The sequence below is a fragment of the Saimiri boliviensis genome, chromosome 16, assembly GCF_048565385.1.
Source record: "Saimiri boliviensis isolate mSaiBol1 chromosome 16, mSaiBol1.pri, whole genome shotgun sequence".
Taxonomy (NCBI): Eukaryota; Metazoa; Chordata; class Mammalia; order Primates; family Cebidae; genus Saimiri; species Saimiri boliviensis.
In genome coordinates, this window is record NC_133464.1 from 37,996,167 (window position 1) to 38,022,344 (window position 26,178).

General features: G+C 36.6%; 1 protein-coding gene across 15 annotated transcripts in view; it reads left to right on the top strand.

Moving 5' to 3' along the window:
- Nucleotides 1–26,178, top strand: part of KLF12 (KLF transcription factor 12) — a 466,131-nt gene that overhangs the window by 92,328 nt on the left and 347,625 nt on the right. Inside the window, exon 1 of one of the 15 annotated variants that reach the window (XM_074387617.1) lies at nucleotides 1–25,241. The exons of the other annotated variants lie outside the window; for them this stretch is intronic. The gene's annotated coding sequence lies outside the window, so the exon portion shown is untranslated. The remainder of the gene's footprint in view (nucleotides 25,242–26,178) is intronic. 15 annotated transcript variants of the gene reach the window in all.

Here is a 26,178-nt window from a genome sequence, read left to right on the forward strand (position 1 = left end):
TTCTCCCTTCGAATCAGGTGTCATGTGATCTCACCAAGACAATGGAGTGTGGCACTGGGCAAGGCAAATAACGTGCCTCCCTGGCTGTTACTTGATTCTCAGCTTTAATAAGTTGACTCATTGTTATTTCATTTCTATAGAGTGTCTGAAAACTTATTCTCAGTAGAAAACAGTCATCCCAAGAATGAGACTAATAGAAAACTTTAAAAAAGAAAAATAGAAGCTTCCAACAATTGAGTTTATGTAATTCTCAGAATTACCTAACGGGTAGCAGGTGAACCTAGACAGCATGACAGTTCCTGTCTGTGGCCCAGGTTTTTGGGGAGACCTACACAATGTGCACAATGTTTCTGATGCCAAGTAATGGGCCCTTTAAGCTGTTTTCCATTTTCTGGGTTTTAAAACCCTTGTATTTATAGACTATTGTTTAATTCTCACAGTCACTCTAAGAAGTTATTTTTATCTTCCTTGTTTTATATGTGTGGAAACTGAGGCACGGAAAGGTAAAATGTAAGTCATGCACCCTGAAGGTTTTGGAGCCAGACTTTGGAATCTTTATCTTCTTTTTATTTCTTTAAGTTTCATTTTATGTTTAATTGACACATAGTAATTGTACATATTTTATGGGGCATAGTATGTTGTTTTCATGGTTGTGTACAATGTATAATGATTAAATTAGGGTAGGTAGCAAATCTGTAACTTCAAACATGTGTAATTTCTTTGTGGAGAACATTCAAATTGCATTCTTCTAGCTGTTTTGAAATACGCACTATATTATTGTTAACGATAGTCACCCTGCTGTGTAGAGGAACGTTAGAACTTATTCCTCTTATATAACTCTAACTTTATGGGACTTTTATCTTACGATTCCAAGTTCCCTTTCCTTTTTAGTTAACCCTATTTGTGTTCCCTTCTAACTGGATCCCAATTCTTTCTCCCCCTTTCTCTTTTTTGGCAGTAGGGTGTGATGGCAAGTGGTGATAAAGTGTTTGATCCTCTGATGTACATGGTTGACTCCGTTCTATTCCTCAGTTAAGGCCCCATCAGTCTTATTAGTACCAGGAAGTCACCTCTCCTGTTTCACTCATTTTACTTTCATTATCTTCATTCCCTAGTTCTACTCTTCTTCCTGTTTCATTCCCTGCTCTATACCACCACCCAAGCATACTTTCCGGTGTGCGTGAAATATGTCCCTAAATGTGCAGGAGTTCTTACACAGTTAGTGGCAGAATTCTTCTGTGTGTGTGTTTATTTTCTTTATCCATTCATCCATTGATGGGCAGTTAGCTTGGTTACAAATATTGTGAATAGCGCTGCAATAAACATGAGAGTGCCAGTAATCTTGCCAACACACGGATCTGATTTCATTTCCTTTGGTTACATACTCAGTATTGGGATTGGTGGATCATATGGTAGTCCTGTTTTTAACTTTTGAAGAACTTACACGCTTTTCCATAATAGCTGTTCTAATTTCTATTCCCACCAGCAGTTTAAAAGGGTTCCCTTTTCTCCACACTCTTCACCAACACTTGTTACCATTCGTGTTTTTGATAATGGCCATTTGAACAGCTGTGAGATGATGTCTCATTGTGGTTTTAGTTTGCACTTCCCTGACCATTAGTTGTGTTGAACACCTTTTCATGTAACTATTGGCCATTTCTATGTCTTCTGAGAAATGTCTGTTTAGATTTTTTTGCCTATTTTCTTACTATTGAGTTCCTTTTATATTTTGGATATTAACTCCTTATCAAATGAATGTTTAACAGGCATTATCTCTCATTCTGTAGGTTGCCTTCCCCCTCTATTGACAATTTCCTTTGTGGTGTAGCATTTTAGGTTGATGGAATCTCATTTCTTGATGTTTGCTTTTGTTGCCTCTGCTTTGGGGGTCATATTGAAGAACTCATTGTTCAGACCAATACCATGTAACTTTTCCTATGTTTTCAGTTTCTGATGTTCTTACCCATGCTTCAAACCCAGAACTACCTCTCAATGCATTCAGAGAGATTCCCCTCTCAATGCATTCAGATTCCAGAGGTGTCTGGAATCTATCAAGTCTATCTTCTTGGGGCTGTCAGGTGTGCCCTGCTTCGTACACAGCCCTCATCCTCAGGCTTAACCAAACCATCCTTTCCTCCCTGTGTGTCCTTTGTCTCGTTATCTCTCTTCTTTTCTAAGCATATCTTCCTTCCTGAAGAGGGAAGTTGCAGGAGAGGTGAATTTTTTCAAATCCAGCATGTGTAAAATATCTTAACATTTATACCAGACTGATAATGTATCATGGTCTATAACTAAAGATTGGAAATAATTGGGATTTCAAAGCATCCTTCTGCTCTAGATTCCATTGGGATGCCATTAACATTCCCAATACATTTGTCATTTACTTTTCTCTCCCCACTCTTTTTTTTTTCTTTCTCTCTGAAATCTTGTAAAAGTGTCTCATTCTAGATGTTCTGAATTTCTCAGTGATGTTCCTTTATGTGGTCTGTATTTGTCAAGTTTTGCAGGGTACTCAATAGTCCTATCATTCTGTAAATGTAAGTTGTTCCTTTAGGGAATTAAGAAAAAAAAACACCACCAGAAATCTCATGTTATCCAAATTGATTCATTTACTGAGTTCAGATAGCAAGCCATGGTATTAGGACCTGTCGGAGGACTGGAGGGACTGTTTTCAAATATTGGATTATCCTGGGCTGGAATTCCAATTTTATTATTATTTTGCTCCTACTTTCAGTCTTGTTCTACTTTCTGAAAGACCACATCATTCATTGTCTTTTCATCCTCTTATTTATTCTTTATTTTTTTACTACCATATTTTTAATTTCTAAGAACATTTTGTTGTTGTTCTGAGAATAATCCTTTTTTAATGACGCCCTCTTATTTGGTGAGTGCATTAATAATGTCTGTAATCTCTGTGTGGGGCACTAAGCAGCTTCCTGAAAGCTCTGAGCTAGTCTGTGGGCTTCTCAGCAGAGTCACCTGCCCCAGCTATTTGTTACACCCTTGATGGCAAGAACTGTCTTTAGGCTGGAAACTCGGGCTAATTAGGTTCTCAATAGAAAAACCTTTTTGGCTTCTGCCTACCAGTGTAGCCCAGGCTGCCAGCAGTTTACAATTTGAATGAGAAGAAACTGGACATCTCAACACTATTTGTTCCCTCACTCTGTTCTTGGTATGATTTTTCCATTGTACAAAATATCCATGGAGTCTCTCAGTGGAGGCCCTTTTTTTGACTCTACTGTAGGAATAAACTGGTAGTCTTCTGGGGCTGGGAAGGACAAGTCATCTAGCTGAGTTCACGAGGATATGTGGAAATCTAACTCATTCTGAAGTGGATTGTCGTCAATCGGTCTTCTTCATTTTAGCTAAACTTTTACCACCATGTCTCGTCATAGGGAGCTGGCAGTGTCCCAGATTCTGGGATGTTTTGTTGGCTATGTCAGGTTGCTTTTTATTTTTCTTCACAATTGGATTAGCCTCATTCAGCCTTCCAGGGTCTGCTAAATCATTTAGCTTTCTTTCACTTACTTTTTAACCTTTTGAAAAATCTTATTCTTACTGACTTACATTCTATATCTAAAGAAAAATCTATTCTCTCTTACCTTAATTGGAGAGAGAATGAAAGTTGGGGTTCATAATCAATCTGTTCTCTTTACCCAGAAGTTATATTCTAGTTGGCCATTCAAGTTTTCCTTTCTGTCAGTTATTTATGTTTTACCAGGTTTTTTTTTCTGTTGGGTTTCTTGATTTTTAAAAATTGTGTTTCTGAATTTCCTTATCTATTTCAGAATTTAATTACTTATTAAATTCACATTCTTATGTTAGCAACTTTGGACCACATAATAAAGCTTTATTCTCAATGGTCTAAAATGTGAAATTAGGTATTAATATTCTGTTCTCTAAGTATGTGTCATTGCTACATAGGATTCCCTAAACATAAATACTACAGTGATTTAATGCCTAAGAGTTCTCATTTTGTGGGGGGAAATATGGTCATTGAGAGAAAAGCAATATGTAGCATATGATTTGTGATAGTTGTCTTAGTTGGAAATTATAGAAACCCAGCTGTGACAGAGGCCGACTGTTGCCCCGTCTATTCCTTCCTTTCTTCTTCTATGACAATAGAATTTTTACTGTGTGTGTGGCTGCTTAGAATAGAGAGAACATATTCCAGCCTCTGGATGTGGCCAAGAAGTTCTAGCCAGTGAGATGTAAGTGGATGTATAATGAGCAGCTTGTAAAGCTGCTCCACCTGTAAAGTCTCCCAGTACATTCCCTTTACTTCATATTGTCCTTCTTTACTTCTGTTGCCTGGAATGTGGGTGTGACAGCTGGACGTCTCAGTGCTATATTGAACTGTTTGGGTGTGTCCAATGCTAGGAATGATGGAGCTATGAGCTGGAATGTACATGAGTTCTGTGAGACTTGGGGAAGCACAGCTTGCATACCCTTGACTGCCTGACTTTGCACTTGGAATGCAAGAAATAGAAACTTCACTAATGTCTTAGCCACTGTCCTTTTAAGTTTGCTGACACTTGCAGCCAAACCTAATCTTAAATGAAACACTAACTGAAACTTGCTTAATCAAAAAAGCGTTTATGGAATGGGACACCCAAAAGGTGAAGCTGTGTTTAACAGCTGCTGCATGTGGCAATTTGACTAGTATCCTTAATACTCTCTCTATTTACTTCTTAGTTATTTTATTTTATTTTATTTTTTCCCTCTGTTTGCTTTATCTTAGGCTATCAAAATGTGGCAGCAATACAGCTGCGTGTTGCTTCAAATTTCCATTATAAAGATATCTTCTTAGAGCAAGCACTTTTCTGATGATTTTACACTTGGCCTGGTCATCTATTTCCTAAACCGATCAAGGTGACCAAGAGGCAAATCCTAGGAGCTGTTAGGCTTGGGTCATATGGCCACTGCTGATGTGGAAGGGAGGGGACATCCTTACCCAAACATATAGACTAAGTGGCCTTTCTCTGGCATAGAGAGGGCTGGTTTGGAGAGGATTCTGGGAAGATAAATACACATCCAGTTGCATTATATACAATTAGATTTCATAATTCTATGGTTTAAAAACCTCTATATATGTTAATTTCTTGATTTTTTTTGTTGTTTCTCAGTTCTTTCCAAACAAAACAATGAACATTAAAGTCAATAGTTTATAGAAGAATCAATGGTAGTGAAGAGATAAAATTTAAGACATATAATATGGTATTATAAGTCTTATATGGTATAGTAAGGAAAATATAAAATATTCTTTGCCTTTATAGGACACAGTAATAATATCAAATGAAAATATCTGTGATTTAAAAAGTCGTAACGTTTCCTAAGTAATGATCCTTTATGTTAGTTACAATGAAACATTTCTTAGAATAGTGGCAGTGTATTTTATGCAAACTGTCACACTATAGTTAAGAAACTAATAGTCTCATATGATTCATTTCTAATTGTAATCTCTTACAGATAACTCTTTTTTTTTTCTGGTATACTCTACAAGGGCCCCACCCACTGACATAGTTGTTTAGTTTCTCTTTCTTTTATTTTCTTCTTTTTTCCTGGATGGAAAAGCTCTTTGGAAAAAGCACTCTGAAGTGAAATGAAATGTGTTTCTTTTTTTTTTTTTAATAGAAGCCTATAATATTTATTCTTTAATTTATTTTAAATTTAAGTAATATTGCCTTTTAACAAACTATGTGTTTCCATAAGCTTTTGAAAATTTTAACTTTATATGGAAGGCAAGGCAGGAATTTTTTAAAATAAACTTTATTTTTTGGAGTTGTAGATTTTCAGGAAAATTGAGAAGATGGCAAAGAAAGTTTCTGTAAACCTAAACGACCAGTTTCTCGTGTTGCTATCATCTTAGGTTGGTATGGCATGTTTGTTTCAATTCGTGAACCAATATTGATACATTAAACAAAAGTTCATATGGTAAGTCCTCACTTAAGTAATAGATAGTTCTTAGAAACCTTGACTTTAAGTTAAACAATGTCTAAAAATACCAGATTTACTGTAGACTAATTGATATGAATGAGAGTTAAGGTCCTGGTTCCAGAAATTTCTGGCCACAGAAATATCACCTAGCTTCTAAATAAAGAACAAAACATTTCTAATATTAACCACTGAAATAAATACAGTTATACATACATTTAAGCAAGATTAATAAAAATAAATAATTATGCAGTTATTCCAGTTCAGGGTGGTGGCCAGAGCCCATCTTGGCAGCTTGGAGCACAGGGCGGGAACAGCTCTGGACAAGGTACCCTCCCATTGCAGGTGCCACACACACACAGACACTCACACACACTCTCCACCAGGGACCGTGCAGACATGTCAGCTTCTCTAATGGGCACAGCTTTGGAGTGTGGAAGCTCACTGGACTACTTGGAGAAAACCCATGCAGACATGGGAGAACGTACAGACTCCAGACAGTGGCTTGGGCTGGGGATCTATTTTTTTTCCTTCTTATCAACACTGTAGTCAAATGGTGTTGAGCCAAGTGATGTTATCTGAGAACCTCCTGTACCTTTTCCAGATCTCCTCAGTTTTCGTCTCCTTTCCTTTTTGTTTTCCGGGATCCTGTCTAGCATACCACATTAGGTTTTGAGATCACATCTGACTCCTCTTGGCTCCAACAGTTTTTCAAACTTTCATTTTGTCTGATGATCTTGGCAGTTGGAAGTTTGCTGGTCAGTATTTTGTAGAGTGTCCCTCAGTTGACATTTGTCTGATACCCTCTCATGGTGAGTCTAGGGCGATGAGTTTTGGGAGGAGGACGACATAGGTAGAGTGCCATTCTCATTACATCACATCAAGGATACATACTGTCAAAATGACTTACCTCAGTACTGACCTGGATTACCTGGCTGAAATAGGGGTTGTCAGGTTTCTCCACTGTAAAGTTGTTCTCTTCTGTAATAAAAGATTATGGTCTTTATTACCATTCCCTTTGGAAGGAAGCCACTGTGTATACCCCGCACTTCAGAGGTAAGGAATTATACTCCACCTCTTTGAGTGTGAAGTATACGCACAGATTATCTGGAATTCTTCTGCTTATGGGATTTGTCTCCTCTCCCTTATCTAATCTACCTACCTATCACATCATGTTTATATCAGTGTGGATTCATGGATATTTATTTTATGTTGTGGATTATAATCCAGTACAACTTTATTTTGTTGCCCAAATTGTTTTAGCTTTGGTCATTGGTAAATCTTTGAGTTGGGTATTGTATTTCTCTGACATATCTCCTTTATTGTATGTTAAATATTTTTTTAATTGCACTTCTCTACTTTCTGGCACTTTCAAGATGTGCCTTACCCATACCCATACTCTATACCCATCTGATATATCTACTTCCCCAGTCCTGGAATCAGTTATTTCATCACAGAGCCCTTGTTACTCTTACTGACAAATGGTATTAAAAACCAAGATCTGAGCACTGGGTATGTTTGTTGCCACTGGGGTGTTGCAAGGCAGGCATTTTTATTATCCCATTTTGCAGATAAGGAATGGGACATCTCAAATGACAGTGCTAGTAAAGAAGAAGGGTGAGGTGCTTGTAGTCACAGCATGGAGCAGGAAAACTTGTTTCTGGGTAGTTTCCTTTTCATTCCGCTTCAATGTGCAGAGTTTTGCTTACTGATACTTTTACAAGGTAGCTTATTTTCCTGGGCATTGAGTCATTCATCTAAGGGCAAGGTGTAAGAAAGTTTTTATTAATATTCTGACTGGAGAAATTATTTATTGATCACATCATTCTTTTCCTTTTTTGCAGCTTTGCCAGCAGGCATACAAACGAAACATGCTGTGTTAAAGAATATTGTATATTGTTGGTAGCAATAAGAATAGATGCAGAATTCCCTACAAGATTGTCAGTAAAGATAGAACACTGCAGGAGTGTTCAATGAATTGAATGCTCTTCCACTCTTCTTTCAACCCACGCAGCAATTGCTGTGAGGACCTGCCTAATTTGCCAAAACTAGATCCATTGCCCAATTTTTACAATTTTAGTCTCTATTGAATACGTAAATATTACATTGAATAGAGAAATGTATGCTTTCCTCCAGGAACTCCTTCTAAGGGGAAACACTCAAACTCTCACTGTGACATACTGCTGTTCTCCCTTTGTATTAATTAATCAATCTGTGCTTTTAAGAAATGGAAGCTTGGTAGCTTTTGTGGGTTGTCATAGACAAGGACCAAGATATTTGTGTAATCCTGATTCACTACATTTTAGTGAAATATCAAAAATCAGTGAAACCATTACAAAAGCAGAGTGTGTACACACACAAACACATACACACACACACCTTAAATTCCATTTTCCCACTGGGACCTGTTACATGTTTGTTGGAATGAGTTTTATTCTTGCCTCAGTTTCATTACTCCTGTATTATTGCAGAATGGCCTTAGATCAAGCTATTGTGAGTTATCTTTGTTCTCTATCCCTACACCCTTATTTAGTCATCAATAAACATATTCCTTTGAAGCATTTAAATGAAATTATTTTTGAGATTTGAGACATTTAATCTGTCAAATGATTACGGTCTTTATTTTCCACTGGCCATGAGTGGGATACTTACGGAAGCTTCAGCAGTGCTAGACCATTATTGCATTCAGTCTTTCAAATTTATAGAATAGATGAAAACATAGTGTCTCATGAAAAAACATCTCTGTTAACCTCATGGAGAGGTTGTTCAGTCTGTCCAATCTTACCTATCATGTTTGGAATCTTTGTGCCCTTTCTTTTTTTGTATTAGTATTGGAATAATTTTGTTAAAGACTCCAACCTTTGCTACTTTCTTGAATCTTCATTCCTATTTTACTAGGTTTCTTCTTAGTTTGCTGTGTCTTCTGGGATATGGAAGTACTAGAAAGGCTTCCTGCCACAGAGATTCACTGTACTGTCTCAGTTTTAATTTGTGCCTCGGTTAATACTTTTCTCATATTCATTTAAAAGCTTTATGAGTTCCTGTTCTCTGAAGCATAGATCTTATCTGTTTGATTGAATGACATATTGCAAATATTTAATGTTACATATTTATGAAGACCTACTGAATTATTTTATTACCCTTTTGGACATAGTTATCGGGTCTGTCTTAATTGATGTGAAGACTCAGCAGTCCATTAAGTCTTTGAGTCAATTCAAACTCAGACTCTACCTAACTCCTGTGATTTTCAGCACAGCTGAATCAAAGCAGATACTCTTCTGGTTGTGCTTCTTTTTAGCAATCTTTGGGACACTCTGACCTTTTAATGTCTTTTTTACAGTAAAAAAAAAAAAAAAACATGGAATATTACCTAGTAGGGTGAAATGCTGCTGGGTCAGATACATTTTCAAGATTGGGTACTTAATCCTGAATGCATTTGTGACCTTATCTATTCAGAATTAGCCAGTAGATAACCCCCCTTTTTTTTTTTTTGAGATGAAGACTCACTTTGTCACCCAGGTTGGAGTGCAGCGGCTTTATCTCAGCTCACTGAAACCTCCTCTTTCTGATCCAAGTGATTCTCCTGCCTTAGCCTCCTGAGTACAGGTGCCTGCCACTACACCTAACTAATTTTTGTATTTTTAGTAGAGATGGGGTTTTACCATGTTGGGCAGGTTGGTCTCGAACTCCTGATCTAAAGTGATCCACCCACCTCCTCAGCCTCCCAAAGTGCTGAGGATTACAGCTAATAACCTTTTTTTTTTTTTTTTTTTTGAGATGGAGTCTCACTTTGTTGCCAGGCTGGAGTGCCAGTGGTATGATCTCAGCTCACTGCAACCTCTGCCTCCAAGGTTCAAGCGATTCTCCTGCCTCAGCCTTCTGAGTAGCTGGAACTATGGGCGCGCACCACTATGCCCAGCTAATTTTTGTACTTTCAGTAGAGACGAGGTTTCACCATGTTGGCCAGGATGGTCTCGATCTCTTGACCTCATGATCTGCCCACCTCAGCCTCCCAGAGTAATGGGATTACAGGCCTGAGCCACCGGGCCTAGCCCTTCATTCTTCATACTGAAGTTATGAGTAAACTATACATTACAGAAAATGTTAATAGCAAACACTTGTATAGCACTTATTTAGCACTTACATGTTTTAGACGTTTATATGAATTATGATCCTCATTTTGTAGATGAAATTAAGGATCAGTGTATTTATATAGCTTGTATACCTTCACACAGTAATATAGAGGAAATATTAGACCACAGCATTTTGATTCAGGAAATTGCTCTGAAAACTTTGCTATTCTGCCCTGAGTTTTTTCTTTTCTGTTTTGAAGGGACGTGTGTGTGTGTGTGTGTGTGTGTGTGTGTGTGTGTGTGTGTGTAAATCAGCAATCTGGGGAATTGCATAGCTGTATCTTTGATTTTTCATTTCTCTTTCATTAAGTTGAGCTGTGGATGCTGGTGATTTTGATAATGAGTTTTAAAAAGGAAGAGTTGCTGAAACAAATTGAACTCTTAAAAAGCCCCATCCTCCCAATCGTTAAAATTTTAGCTCTACTTACACAATGCTTGAATTTGAGAATAAGTCACTATCTTAACATGAATGTTGGAAGCCAGTTTTATTTGATAAATATTTATTAATCACCTCCTGTGAGCAGTGTTCCTATCTGAAGAACAGTAATCACAAAAAGGACAAAACTCATCCTTGAACTGTATGGGACAAGGCCAGTCTTTTCGTTATATAAATAGTTCCACAATAAATACCTACATGAGGAACTATACTGTAAGGCACATGAGTGGTGCAAAGTATTGTGGGGATTCAGAGATGGTAGATAATATGGGCATGCTTTTCCTGAAGAATTTGCTTTAAAGCTAGGTTGTGAAGGAGGTGGGATTTCTGTGAGGTATTTGAGGTGGAAGGAGTGATGTGAGCAGAGTGCTAAGGAAGAAAGGTGTGTGTTAAGTAGTCTGCTGTGGTTGTCAGCTAAGATATGTTTCTGCAGAGAAAGAATTTTGGAGATGTTATTTGGGGTTGTATTGTGGGTTTTATTTAATGCCATCCTAGACAATTGTTGTGGCAGTGCAAATGGAAAAGAAGGGATTAGTTCGAGAGGTTTTCTCAGAGATAACTTGTAGGACTTGGCAACTAATAGAATGGAAAGGTCTGGGTGAAGGAGGGGTCAAGGATGATGTCAGGCTTTTAAGTTGAGGGAATTTTGGAGAGGGCAGATGGAAATCAGGAGAGGTGGTTTTCATTCTGGCCTGTTTTGCAGAGGCAAGGATTATTGTGGGAATTGTTATGAACATTTTTTACTTCCTCAGCTTCAGGAATACTGTTTTGTATGACTATGTTTTATATATAGGGTGTGTATTTAAGAGAGATGATGGCTCCCTAAAGAAATCATGGAGAAAATGCCTGTTAACAGCTTTGCTGTATAATGCATTCATTGTGTCTAAGTGAGTTATTCCAAGAACCTTTTAGTCAGTCTCAAGTTGTTTGAAAATGGGAAAAGGGAGAATTTGTAGACATACTGATGTTGGCACTGAGTTTTTCATACTGGAAGTCTTTTTTATTCCTGAAACTGTTCTTGAAAACGTGGAGGCTCCCCAGGTTTTCTGGAATCCCAATGCCCCAGACCAGGGCTGCAGATGGTCAGCGCATCCACTAAGGGTATCAGTCTTCAGGAGCGGTACATGGTCTGCGTAGTGCAGTGCTGTATTCCATAGACCAGCAGCATGAACACACTTTTTTCTCTTCCTTATAGATGTACTCCATGATAGCCTGAACCCTGTCTGTGACTGTTGAATCTCTAGCACTTGGCATTATGCCTGATACACATTAGACTAAAAAACTGTAAATGAAGTGATGATACATTCCTCCCATAGTTGTGGCTATCACATCTGTCCTGTTTATTAATAACCCTGTGATATACAGATTTTGAACTAACAGATAAGTTTTGAAAGATAATGTGATGGCCATTTATTAGAGAAAATTTGAATAGAGGGTCCTATATATGTGAATCATCATTTATATATTTTAATACATGAAACCCACAGTTGAGTGCTTTTATCTAGATTGTCTACTGACATCACCCTTGGTCTTTGACATCCGTGAGTTGCAGTCCGAGCAAGCTATACTTTTACATTGACAGCCATAAGTCACTATTTTATACTGAATTTTGAGCAATAGATCATGTGTGAAAATTGAGGCATGACCGGATGGTGTTACATGTCAGACAGCAGTCTAGTGGAGTCAGCATTACCATCTTTGCCTCTGTCATCTTGAACCCAGCACTCATCCAAGCTGAGGCCAAAGATGTATGAAGAATTTCCATCTTTATCCTAATTGTATTACGTTTTTGAAATCTTTAACATTGATAGTTCGTTTTTTATTTCCCCCTATTTCCAGAAGTACTATCCATTTTGTAAAAAATCTTTCAGACAAAAGCATAATATATCATTAAGTAAAAATTATTTTATAATTTTTTACAGAATTATGTTTTTCTATTTCATTTTTAAAGTTTTTATATTTTTATTTTTATTTCTTTTGAGATGGGGTCTCTCTGTGTTGCCTAGGCTAGAGTAGGGTGGTGTGATCACAGCTCTGGATTCTCAGTCTCCCTGGCTGAAGTAGTCATGCCACCTTAACCTCCCAAGTAGCTGGGACTACAGGCGCATGCCACCATGCCTGGGTAATTTTTCTTTTGGTGGAGGTCAGGTCTTGCTGTGTTGCCCAGGCTGGTCTCAAACTGAACTCAAGCACTCCTCCTGCTTTAGCCTCTCAAAGTACTTGGATGACAGGTAAGAGCCACTGTGCCCAGCTGAGAATTATGTTGTTTTAATGTAGCATTTTTCATATACAGTGTTAGGATAGGGAACCCAACGATCTGATTAGACCAGCTTGGCAGAGAGACCAATAAATTAAAATATCAGGATACTGTTAATTGAAAATCAGAAGCAAAGGAAAAAAATACTTAAATAAAAGATCATATTAATTTAGAATGAAATTGTGTGCTTTTACAAAACCTTTTCAGGAAAGCACATATTGTGCAAAGTGAATCCATAGCTGTATTAAAAGAAGTAGTAATGGCCATTCCAGGTTTGTTTTTTTGTTTGTTTGTTTGTTTGTTTGTTTTTTGCTAGTTATAGATATTTAAGTTCTAACAGCATAAAGCATTTTTTTTTTCTCGGATGTTATCGTCCCTTGGTTTTACATGTTTTAAACTAAGCTGTAAATTTAGCTTGAACAATTTTAATAACATTTCCAAAGATGTATCTCAAAAAGCAATTTAAAAGAAATACTGAGCTTTTGAAGTCAAACACAACCCCCTTTCTTACAAAAGCAGTCAACTTGTTTTAGCTGAACATTTCTTTGCCCTGAAGCAGAAATTTCCCCACAGGGTAGATATTGTAATGATGGAAACCTAAGGTTAATGTGACCATTTTATACTAGTCATTTATAATCATTTGTGAATGGAATGGTGATTGACAAATGCATTTACTTTAATGTGGGCCTGGACTATAATATACATGGATCAACTTCAGGTGGTCATGTCCGTCTTCTCCATGTGGAGGATGATTGTACCTTCCCTTCCTTCCTGCGCTAGTCTTTGTTGTGGATGACTACATGATGAACGAAGACTATGATGAACTTGAGTTCCTCAAGATCAAATATCACATCCTGTTGCGTCTGTATCATCAGCATGTAGAGCAATGTCATGCAGCAGTGTGTGGTTAATAAATGTTGGCTGAATGAATACATGGCTGACTCTATGTATGTATGTCTAGTAAATGGTGTTTGCAACTGACAGGCTTTTTGAAAAAAAAAAAAGCATTTTGAATAGTTACAAGTTTATAGGAATTTCCCCCTCCCATCTCTCAGATATAGGAAATTTCTTATTTCCTCCCTACCAGTTTTTCCCACTGGTAGCATCTTACATGACACAGTACAGTGCCAAACCAAGAAATTAACATTGGTATAATCCATAAACCTTCTTCGGGATCACTGACTTTACATGCACTCATTCGTGAGTACTTTGCCTCAGTTCTATGCAGTTTTATCACCTGTATTGATCTGCATGGCTGTCACCAAAATCGAGATACAGATCTTGTGTATGCCCACAAGTCTTCCTTGTGCTACTGTTTTGTAGCTAACCCCAACCGCATATAACAGGATTTTAATCATCCTGACCTTGTGCTTACATTAGCTTCTGCACTAACTATGGCATGAAGAGCTGTAAGGTGTTTCTGTTCATTAAGAGACAGCAGCAATGATTGTATCTGTATCTGTTCCCCAGTCCACAGATCATCCTTCATCCATGATCAGTCTACACATTCTTTTTAAAAAATTATCTTAAATTTGGCTTTCCTAGAGTAATGAATTGTCAACATTATAATAATGGGAGTCCACTCCTATTAATCAGAACTTAGAGACCACATGTTGTGTTCATTATCCAGAAAATGCATCAAGTTGCAAATCTTAAATAGAATGCTAAAAATTGGGATCCACAGTATTAATGAGTTAAATATTGGCAAGTGCATCTTAGAAAATGTTTCTGTGAGAAAAAAAAATCACAGGCTCATATGCAATGAGTTGGAGTGTTCAGCAGCATTTAACTGGCAACTGTGCATGTCTTGTGCATAATTGAGGCTGTAAAGATGGATGCATGTGGTAGACGTGGGGGGTCTAAATGTGTGAGTGTGTATTGTAAGGGAATCCGTCCCTTCCAATATACAGCAGGCTTGGTTGCAGATACAGTGATCCATGTTTATGAAAGCAAGGAGGAAACTTCTGATATAGAAGGAAAAAGGCAGGGGTTTATGGATGTTTTTCCTTCAGGAAATAGTTCACATTTTCGAGAAGGAAAATCTTTCACGCTCATGTCACCAAGATAAAAACAGACAACATGGTCAAGTTTACACTTGGTTTATACATTTGTCAAAATGAGAGCTGTCTTGCTGGCATGAGATAGAAGGCACTTTTTCTACATCCTCTTTCCTGTCTTATTCTTTCACATTTCATTGTGCTGGAAGATCGGGTCCCAAGGAAGTTCCTTGGGAATTTCATCACTGTCTTCTGCTGACTCTGCTGCTTCTTTCTCTTCCAACCCTGCCTCCTGTCCCGCTACAGGGACTTGCAATGTGAATGTCTATGAGGGCAGAAGCCAGCAAGAAAAACCTGTTTTGCAAAGAAAAGCCTCCAGGCCACACTCCCTTGTCATCAGGATACAGAAATCTTGCCACATCCTCAGGTTGGAAAACCTTCCTGGGAACACTGTGTTCCTGCTGGTGGTGTTCATGCGTTTGTGTGTGCACTGTATGGGGATCTGGAAGCCTGTGGGTGGGTGTGGGGACCATGAGTCTGAGTGTCAGGCAAGGCCTTTAAAAATAGCTTGTTTTTCATTTTTTGGTACATAGCCTCCCTGTTCTAGTTTATTAACAATGAATTTTTAACTCTTGTGTTAGGTACCGTGGGAAGTTAGAAAAGTCCTTCTTTAAAGAACTAAGAGTATCTTCAGAAGATTTATCTACAAGTGAGAGAAAAGGAGAGTTACCAGAAATACAAAACAGGTCACGGAATATTTAAGTATGGAGAGGATACGTTGTTAAAATTATGGAAGTGGTTTGAGGGAAATCTATGAAGACTTAGAGAGTGGATGGTGTCAGATGGTTCACAAGGAGCTGATGAATGCTGGGCCTGGCAGATGGGAGCATTCTGAGGCAGGAGCTGGGGGCGTGGCTATGGCTTGCTGGTTAATCAGTGTACTGGACCAGTCAGACATCTTTGGTTCAAGTTCTTTTACCACTAAACCTGTTAATTTAAGGTGAGGTTCTTCCTTGATTATAAACTCCCATGTTACATTAAGGTTATAAATAGCAAATAAAATGTTTATGAAAAAGTAAGAAACCTTTCTAAATTGCAAAACCCTATACAGATTTGAATGATTTCTCTTAGATTACCAGTCTTAGAAATCAAAATTTTTAAAATTTGTTTAGAATTTAAAACTGAAGAGCACGTGAAAAGATGCTGATATTTACCCATTTTTAAGAACATGAGGCCGGGAGCAGTGGCGCATGTCTATAATCCCAGCACTGTAGAAGGCCAAGGCAGGCGGATCACAAGATCAAGAGATCCAGACTATCCTGGCCAACATGGTGAAACCCCGTCTCTACTGAAAACAGAAAAACTAGCCGAGAGTGTTGGCATGCGCCTCTAGTCCCAGCTACTTGGGAGGCTGAGGCAGGAGAATCATTTGAATCCAGGAGGCGGAAGTCGCAGTGAGCTGAGATTGTGCCACTGCACTCCAGCCTGGGTAACAGAGCGAGACTCAGGTCTCAAAAGAAAGGAGGAAGACAAATTTATGGTACAGCTTTTTGTTTTGTTCTCATTTGTTTGTTTTTAAATTTGATGTCTGAATGAAGCCAAACAAAAAGCTGGCACTACAGTTTTTTAGAAGTAATCATTCCCTCACAAATTTTTAGAAAAGCTGAAGAAAATCATAATCATTCTAAAAATTCATTTCTAATGGGTCAAAGGGGGAATACATTTTTCCTCCTAAAATCTGCTGTCATTTCGTATTCTATTTTCTTTGAGACAATTTATCGGGCACATATTTAGATGCCAGCTCCTGCAATGGGGATCAGAAATAATCATCATCCCTGCAGTGGTGCAGATAACCATGTTAATATAAATACAGTCAACCCTCTGTTTCCAAGGGCTTCTCATACACAAATTCCACCAACCAAAATTGAAAATATTAAAAGACAGACAACATAAATTTTAAAATGCAGCACAACAACTATGTGTATAGCATTTGCATTGTATCAGGTATTATATGTAATCTAGATATGATTTAAAGTATATGGGAGGATATGCATAGGTTATATTCAAATGCTACATACTACTACTGTTTTACATAATGTACTCAAGCATCTTTGGATTTTGGTTTGTGGTGGAAGTCCTAGAACGAATACCCGCAGATACTGAGGGATGACTATATATATATATCACTTCCACCTGAGAGCTGCTGTTGAATAAAGGGAAAAATTCTAGGCTAGCTTATAACAGGAAACCGGTGAGGCTGTGTTCCCTTGAGGAAGTAGTATTTGACTACAGATATGAGGTAAGCTATGGGATAAAAAGGCCTGGAAAGCAGAACAGGGGTATAAAAATTAATTGCTAAAAATGGTGACAGTTATTAAGCCAGTGTATATGATGGGCCTTTATATAATATTCTACCTTGGAAGCTTAAGCAAATCCTCTTCTGTAGCATCTTAATACAGCAGTTTGCCTAGGCATTACGCTTTGTCCAACCTGAGATATTTTCAGAAATAATGCTCTAAGATTTCAGATGTGTCTCTCTAATACGTTGCTTCATAAAACCTGAGTCAGAGTAATAGACAAAAGGTACTAAAATAAGATTTAAGTGAATATTTTTGTAAATCGGTAATAGAAAAGAACTTTCTAAAGAGGGACTCCAAATCCAGAAATCATAAGTTGGAATTTGACTACTTCAAACACTTCTACAATAAAAGTTTTATCAGTTTAAATAGAAAACTATAAACTGGTAAAAGTCATTTACAATATATATGACAGGGAAAACATTTTTAATGAAGAAACCTCTTAATGTAAGTCAGCAGCTGCCCAATATAAAGACTGGAACAGATTTGAACTGGGATTTCACAAGAGAATGCATAAATGACCAGTAAACAGATGAACTGATGTTTCATGTCACTGGTAGTCAAATTAACAGTGCCTGTTTTTTTGTTTTGTTTGTTTGTTTGTTTGTTTTTTGGGTGTTTTTTATTATTTGGCTTTCAGGGCTTTTGTTTGTTTGCCATTAAAAAGATGACCATATTGAAGAAACTGTAATAACTACACATGTATATGCACTGATGAAGCATGTGTGAATTTATACTTTCTGTATGCATAAACATTTATAATGTGATTACCCTATGACCCAGAAATTTTACTTCTAGGAATATATTCCAAAAATGTAATTATGAGTATGTGTAAAGATTCAGCTACAATTATGCTCATCAGATTATTATAATTAAAAGTTGTGAAGCAATCAAAATGTGTAATAGATAGTTACATAAATGTAGCATATTGATAGAAGGACCACTAAGTGGCCATTAAAAACAAAGTCCTTTTGAATTCTTTGCTAAGGAAGCTTGTCCATGAAATATTGTTAAGTAAGGAAGTAGATTACAAAATATCATTTATGTCAAGGATATATAGTAACATGTTAAACACTTGTGTGTTAGATACTTTGCTAAATGCTTTATGTTGATTGTCTCATTTTGTTAAAACATTCCTGTGAGTAAATATTATTAGTCCTATTTTATAGATTAGTTAACAGAAATAACAGGGAGCTAAATAACCCCAGGTCACTTCATTCAGTTAGAAGTGTGGAACAGGATTTAAGGAACAGCTTCAGAATTTGTTCATTTGTCTTTGTGCATATATAATAAAAGGGCATACACCAGATACAGTAACAATGTATACTGTTGGCTGAAGTACTTCAAGGGATCTTAACTTTCTTATTTATACTTTTTGCATAGTCTGAGAGTTTTAGCCTGTGCTTTTCCTGTGAGGAAATACAAGCAAAGGTGTTTTTATTTCTTAATGCTTTTATTATATGAGAAGGGCAGGCAGCACTAGTTTTTTTGTTTGTTTGTTTATTTGTTTGTTTTTTGAGATGGAGTTTCGCTCTTGTTACCCAGGCTGGAGTGCAATGGTGCCATCTCAGCTCACCACAACCTCCGCCTCCTGGGTTCAGGCAATTCTCCTGCCTCAGCCTCCCGAGTAGCTGGGATTACAGGCATGCGCCACCATGCCCGGCTAATTTTTTGTATTTTTAGTAGAGACAGGGTTTCACCATGTTGAACGGGATGGTCTCGATCTCTTGACCTCGTGATCCACCTGCCTCGGCCTCCCAAAGTGCTGGGATTTCAGGCTTGAGCCACCGTGCCCGGCCCAGCACTAGTTTTACTTTATATACAGTGCATGTCAAGTTTTACTTTAAGAGGAAAAGATGGAGAAAAATGAATAGTTAGCATATGTAATTGGCATTTTTAATAACACCCATGCAACATTATTAGGAAATTAGTAAATGATGTTTGTGAAGGTGGCAGCTGTTAGGGTAGATACAAAGAAATGGAGTTTTAAAGGATTAAAGCAATTGAACATTAACCACATATTTCTGTTTAACGTATTACTTTTTAGAAAATTAAAATATTAGTATAAAGGTAATTTTGTTTTTATTGACCCGCCATCAAGTATTGACTGAATACCAAGCATTGCCAGCAGAAGAAGTATAAGATGCAGAATTGATAAGGTAGTTGTGGATACAAAACTTCAGGAAGCGGTAATCTGTATTTAAGATAGTTACATGATCAGGTGGTAAGTTACAAAGTTTAGATACAAATACAGAGATAGACCTGGGTCATGGGAGTGGGTTCATATATAAGGTGGGTAATGCTGAGTAATATTCATGTTTCATAAAGAAGATACATGGAGAAAGTGAGTATTGAGTTGACACTGAACACTGGATAGGCAGTGACTGGAAGCAGAACACATTCTGCAGGCAAAATAGCCTGAGCAAGTGGCAGATGCAAGAATGAGCAGCTTGGAAATGTACAGTTCAGAAAGGTGTTGGCTGGTTTTCCTGAAGACATAGCAATTAAAGTAAGGTGAGGCCAGATAATGGTGAGCTTCCACTGTGAAGTGTTTATGTAGATGTGTAAATGTATCTAGATACATTTATATAGATACATATAAGAAAGTATTTGAAGGCCTTCTACAAGGCTTATACTGGTTTACTACAAGTTCTTCAGTTTCTATTAGAAATGTTAAGGAGGCTCCTATGATCAACTCTGTGCCTAACAGATTTGGAAGCTCCTACTACATATTGTGGGTTTTATTTTCACTTTTTAAACTGTATTTTTACAGTGCGCTAACAGCATTCTATGGATTTTTACATGAAAAATGATGAACTTAATTAGTGTGAGCAGGCCTCTGCACGTTTCTGAACAGAGTTCTTAATTAAGAAACTCAGCCTTGGGTGGGGCTTTGACCATCCTGTAATCTTATCTTCCCACCCCAGTGAAGGAATTTCTCCTGTAATAATTCCCAAAGGAGATTATTCCTAATTATTTACCTAAAATAATGAATAGAGAGAGGAAGATGGAGACCTAATTAGTTGCTTAGCCCAACATTTAGAGTAGCCTATTTCATCTTTGAAATACATATTTATAACTGAATGAAAATTGAGAAGCATGTTTTTTTTTTCAGATTTGTACTTGTTGGAAAAGAATCACTCATAACACTAAATCATTTAATCTTTGAGGTAACTGTGTTTTAATCTTCTATGTAACATTGAATATCTGTCATGATATTAAACTAGTTTTGTCATTTGAGTTGTTTTATGATGCACTCCTTATATATGGAAGAAGGTTATATCTGACTCAGCAGGCGGTATGTTAAGGATACATTAAAAAAATTCTGGTTTGGTAAAAGACTACATCTCTTTAATAGTAGTGATTTAAATCACATCTTTTTAAAATTTGAAGTAGTACTCTACCTAAGAGCTAAGTTATTACCAGCAACATACACCCCCTCTAAATAAAATAAAAGAGACATAATGATAATTTCTCATAAACCTAGAATTAAGATTTATCTATGTACCTGAGATTGCCCCCTTGTCAAACTGATTTTATCTACTTAACTCAACATATAGCATATTGTTGGTAGAACTGGTAATTCAGAACAAATCAGAAGATACAGTTTGTTTGTTAAGTGTAAATCTAATCTACGAAGCCATACAAACACAAGAAATTGTAGGAATGAATTTTAAATCACATATGAAGTCAATAGTATTGTTAGAGGAGACTTGGTCAAGGAAGACGTTTTGGAGAATTTCCAAAGAGCAAAAAGATAGGCTTTGGTGGTCCAAGGAAGGTTTCCATCTAGAAGAAATGGCAAATGGCTGAGTCTCTGAATCCACTGAGTCTTGGACTTTATATATACTCTTTGTAGTTCTAGATACAACATAATGCCTCGTGAATACTGGTATTCAAAAATTATATAGTGCTTCGTAGATATTGTAAAGAGTAGGAAGTAGACTTTAATAATCTTCAGTATAGTGCAGCCATTCAAAATTCAGTTTAGGATTAGAGAGATTACAGCTTGGGTCCTGGTTTAACCACTTGCTTCTATCTCTGATATTAGTCAAGATCTTTATCTTCTAAGTTACAATTTCCTCATGGCAAGGTGGTACATCAAGAGTCAAAATTTGTGATTAAAATGAGACAAATCTTGTGAAGCATTTAGCATGATGCTATCTTAAATGTCACCCTGAAATGAAATAGGAACATGGCAGAATGCTACTTTTGTGGCTTGCATTAACATATAAATGCATCCTTTATTGCTTGCTATAGGCTTCTAAGAACTGATACTAATTGGCTTAAATATTATCTGTGCCATATAATTATTTTCTCTTGGATGGGGGCCAAAATGGGAGACAGTGTGGGAGGAAGGGGCAGGAAGGTCTTGTTCTGAAACAGTAGAGGTGTTCAGACATCTTCATCTAGGTATTTGGAAATATAATTAAGACCCATCTTAAGGTGGGGTGGAATACCCTCTTTTCTAATGAAAGAAATTGGTATTGAGCGGGACTGTACATTGGCAGGAATAGACACACAGTCTGAATCATGGATAGAGAAAGAGAGGCAATAGCATGTAACATCAGGCAGTGTCTGCTCCTGCCCTGCCCTTCCTTCACAGCTTCTTTACTGGCTGTTCCTTTGCTTTATCTCAAAGAGGTAGTCCCTCTGTCCTCAATGGACTCTCTTCCTGGTAATCTTCTCATTTGTTTTCTTCTAGTGAGCCCTCTACCATACTGACGAAAACAAAATACGCCCCCACCCCTTTCCTATCCATGACTTTTATTTTACCCTGGATGTTCAAATCTCAAGGACATTTTGACTTTTATGTTTGGCCATGAGTGTTCTGAGATAATTCAAAACAAATAGTCACTTAAAACATATTTTAATGGGCTATAAAATCTACTGTGGAGTTTTGTGGAGGAAATTCACACATACTTACAAGAAAATACAGACCTTTAAAAAATTTCGAGCCGTCTGTGGGGTGAATCAGGCTCTGCCTGTGGCAGTAACTCTCCTTCCTTTTCATACTTCTTCACTTCAGCTGCCTTGTGCCTGGCCCTGGGTATGCACTTAACTATAGCCCAGAGGTAAGATTTGGTAAGCAGTATTCTTAGGAGATTAAGTTATGAAACTTAACTCATAGGGAACCAAACATTTGATTTAGGAATGGAACTAACAGCCTAGGAGGTCGTTAGGTGTTGTTTATGCTGGAAAGCAAGGTCCTTTCTAGGGGCCTGATCGATAGAATGAGACTTACTAGAAATGCCTGGGAACAAACTGTAAGAGATGCTGGGTACCCTGGATGCCTAAACCCATTAATAGGGTCCCTAAATACTTACCTTAGAAATCACTGGTGACTTGTACACACAGAGAACAGTAAAGATTTATGTGTTCCAGTGTGTGTGCTACCAAATTATTCCTGGTGTAGTTAAGCCCGACTTAAATAGAAATGTGATCAGATTGTATGCCTGTATCAACTTTATAATCTTAAAGATAAAATTTTAATTTAGTTGAAAACCTTTTATGAGAAACTTTGAAAACTAAGTAGTTGACCAATCATGGTGACATTTTCTTGACATATGGTTGAACAGTTCTTGCATTTCAACAACAGATAAAGAAACAACTGTTGCAGAGCAAATCTAGAACATTTATATGAAGAAATAGAAGTAAAAGTTGCTGGCTTTATATGATTTATATAAGTTTTCCCCCTTTCTTTTTAAAGACTGGTATTTGGGAATGGTAGGCAATGTAGGATCAGGATTTGGTTAAATCCCACTGTTGATTACTGATCAGATATCCTCCATGTAATCTTTTGTGCAAGTTATAGTTTTGACTTGAGATTCACTTTCCTCATTTATAAAATGCAGTTACCAGAATAACCTACTTGGTAGTGTGGTACTGAGAATTGTGTAAAAGAGAACTATGTAAAACATCTGACAGGGCATCTGGAAGTTAGTACTCAATAATAAATATTAACTATAATAGTGATAACTGCAAACCTTTTTATATCATATATTTTTACTGCTATTTCTCTAGAGCTTTTTAATTGGTCATATAATATATCCCCCTTTTTAAACTTGAAAATCCTTTCTCCTTTTATTAATTTAAACTTATAAAATGATGTGATTCCCTTATCTTCCTTCTCTTACACATTGTAACTCTACGGCACCTAGATGCATTGTAAAATCTTATTAACATAAACATTTTAATACTTGAAGAAGCATTTTTCCACAAAACAGCCATGTTTCTTGTATTTATCAGAGTAAGAGAAATTCTAGATATGTATGACCTCACTAATCTTCATAGTCTTTCAATAAATATTGCCATTTGGAATCTATTTTAATGATTAAAGACATTAGGAATATAAAATATGTGTATGCATTGTAGCTATAAGTACTTAGAAAAACATGAAATTATGAAAGTAATACAAATTTAGATAAGAAATATTTCTAGTGAAACCACATTTACTTGACAGAAGTTTTTGTATATTTTACTAATTCTTCTGCATATGCAGGTCATTTTAACTTAATATTGCAAAATAAGGCCTTTTTTAATTTTTATTAAATGTTGTTTATAATAGCAGCATGCTAGTCCATTACAGTTTTCAACCATAATTAAATCAGCTATTTCCTTGTAATAAATTATTTCCAGTTTTTAGGTTATAAGTGATGTTTCCATGAGCTTTTTATACTTATAGTTTTTCCTTTTTTGTTGTTGTAGGATTAATCTAGGAATGTTATCTCTGGGTCAGACTGTCAATGTGTGTTTGACTCTTGAAACTAAAGTGCCTTTCAAAAGAGTTCTGATGGTTGGTAGTGCCAAAGGCAACACAGGAATAAGGTCCTTCTTGCCATTTTCTAGCAATGGATATAATGGTTATTAAACTGGTCAATTCAATCAGTGTTAAGTGATCTCATTTTTTTTTCTTCTTTCTTTACGTGGGACAGAAATAATTGTTGACATACTGTTTTGGATTAAAGTGGATAGTCATGTCTTGAAATAATTTGGAATTGGTAGTACAGTTATAATAAAGCACACGTTGTTGCAACTAAATTAAAAAGACTCTTTAATGTAACTTGATGACTTTTTATGTGAAGAATTTGTATGCTCATGGTAGAAACTAATATGGGAAAAATTTAGTTTTCGAAGTAAAAAGAAAAAAGAAGCCAAAAAATTTTAAAATATATTTCCAGCTTGTAGATTTGAATGGTGATTTCTTAATGTACCATGTATTTTAAACTCTTAACTATCTGAAGACCAAGTCACTACATGTGGAATTAGAAACTACTGTTTTGGTTTTAAGGGTATTTAAAAATAGTCTTAGGGAAATCTTTATCTTCAGTTTTACTGTTAAAGCCGAATTGAGTTTTACTATTAAAGCTAACTATACTCTGCCTTTCTCCTTAGCTTGCTTTGACCTCATTTATAGAACAGACCTAGTATTTTAAAAACAGTTATATATGCCACTCATACCCTCCCCTCTCCCCCCACCCCCAGGACAAAATGTAGGCATGTTGAATGAACAGTCATAGCGAAGTGGGGGGATTTCCTTGAGCTGTAGAACTAGATGAAAAAAAGGGAGAGAGGGGAAGTGTGAGAACTACAGAGAAAAGAAGACAAATTACAGAAGAAGACAAGGAGATATGAAAGAAGTAGATTTACATTTTGAGTTCTCATCGCCTTCGTATTTTTTCACAAATTCTCTGGCAAACTGTAAGGCTATTTTTTTTTAAGGTTTATTGATAAACAGTTGATTTGTATTTTAGGTCAAACTAATTCTGCATCTCTTTCCTATTGTCCTTTTCTATTCTCCTCTTTATTCTTTTTTATTTTTAAAAGAAACACTGTCTAACTTGCTGGCTCTTTCTGCTGTGCTGCTGCTCCAGCCCTGCAGCTTCCCTACCGTGTGAATTTGCACTTCAGTGGCACCATTTCCTGTTAGAAACCAAAGGCAGGCCCCTGACTTTTCTAGGTGGTGATTCACACCGGAAGGACCTGAAAAGCTGTATCAGGGCACCTGACTTAACTGTGGAACCAGCTGATCGACTTGATGCACAAATGGGACCCTGGACTCTTTTTTCATAACTTTTGGTCTCCTGTGGGTCTGAGGTAGAGTGGTCAGAGAATTGAAAGATTGATGTAAGTAGATTCTAGAACACTAATTACAGAAGGTTGAAATCAATCTTGTTCAGATTCCTCTGGATAGAAGTCAAGGTGAATTATATTTGAGTCCCAAATCAGGTATTTGTTTTTAATTGTAGTAAAATACATTTAACAGAAAATTTTAAGCTTTTTAAAGACATTGTATATTGTCACATCTGTATCTAACATGGAAATATGTGCATGCACATGTAACTTACAAAGATGAAAACTGTTCATTCCTTATTTTGTAATAGAAGAACCTTACATAACACTTTTAATTTTCTTTTTAAATTGTAAAATACAACAAAATTTTATTTTAACCATTTTAAGTGTACAAGATGATGTTTTTTCACTATATAAGTTAAGCTTTATATAAATTATGTACAGTTCTATTAGAGAAGACTGAAACTAAAAAAAGGTTGATGTGAAATCTCACTTTTTTGGAATTAAAATAACTGATATTTTCCCTCTTATATCTTTCTTTATTTTTCTACACATATATTTTGGTACTTGAAGTATTGCTAAGTTTTTCAACCTGGTTTTCCTCCGAGGCAAATTTGTTTTTCTTTCAAAATCTTGAAGATAATTTTTTCATGGAATGAATTTGCAATCCATGTGCAATCAGTCTTTATAATAAAAATATGAAATTGACATTTGTGGATACATTGTGAAATGTATCCATAACTGGCATAAATTCTGATGATTAATAAGGTCAGGTTTCTGAGTAAGGGTACCCAAAACTCAACTGTTTTACTAGAGAAATCTTAGCAAATCCAAATTATTTAATTGTTTGCATTTTACCAGATAATGTGTTCAGCCTGTTGTGGGGACTACAGAGAAGGGGTTATCTGACAGTTATCAAGTAGGAGGAAGTTAGATGCCTTTGTATCTACTTGGGCTCATCCTTTAGCTCTATCTGCAGTCATGTGGTATT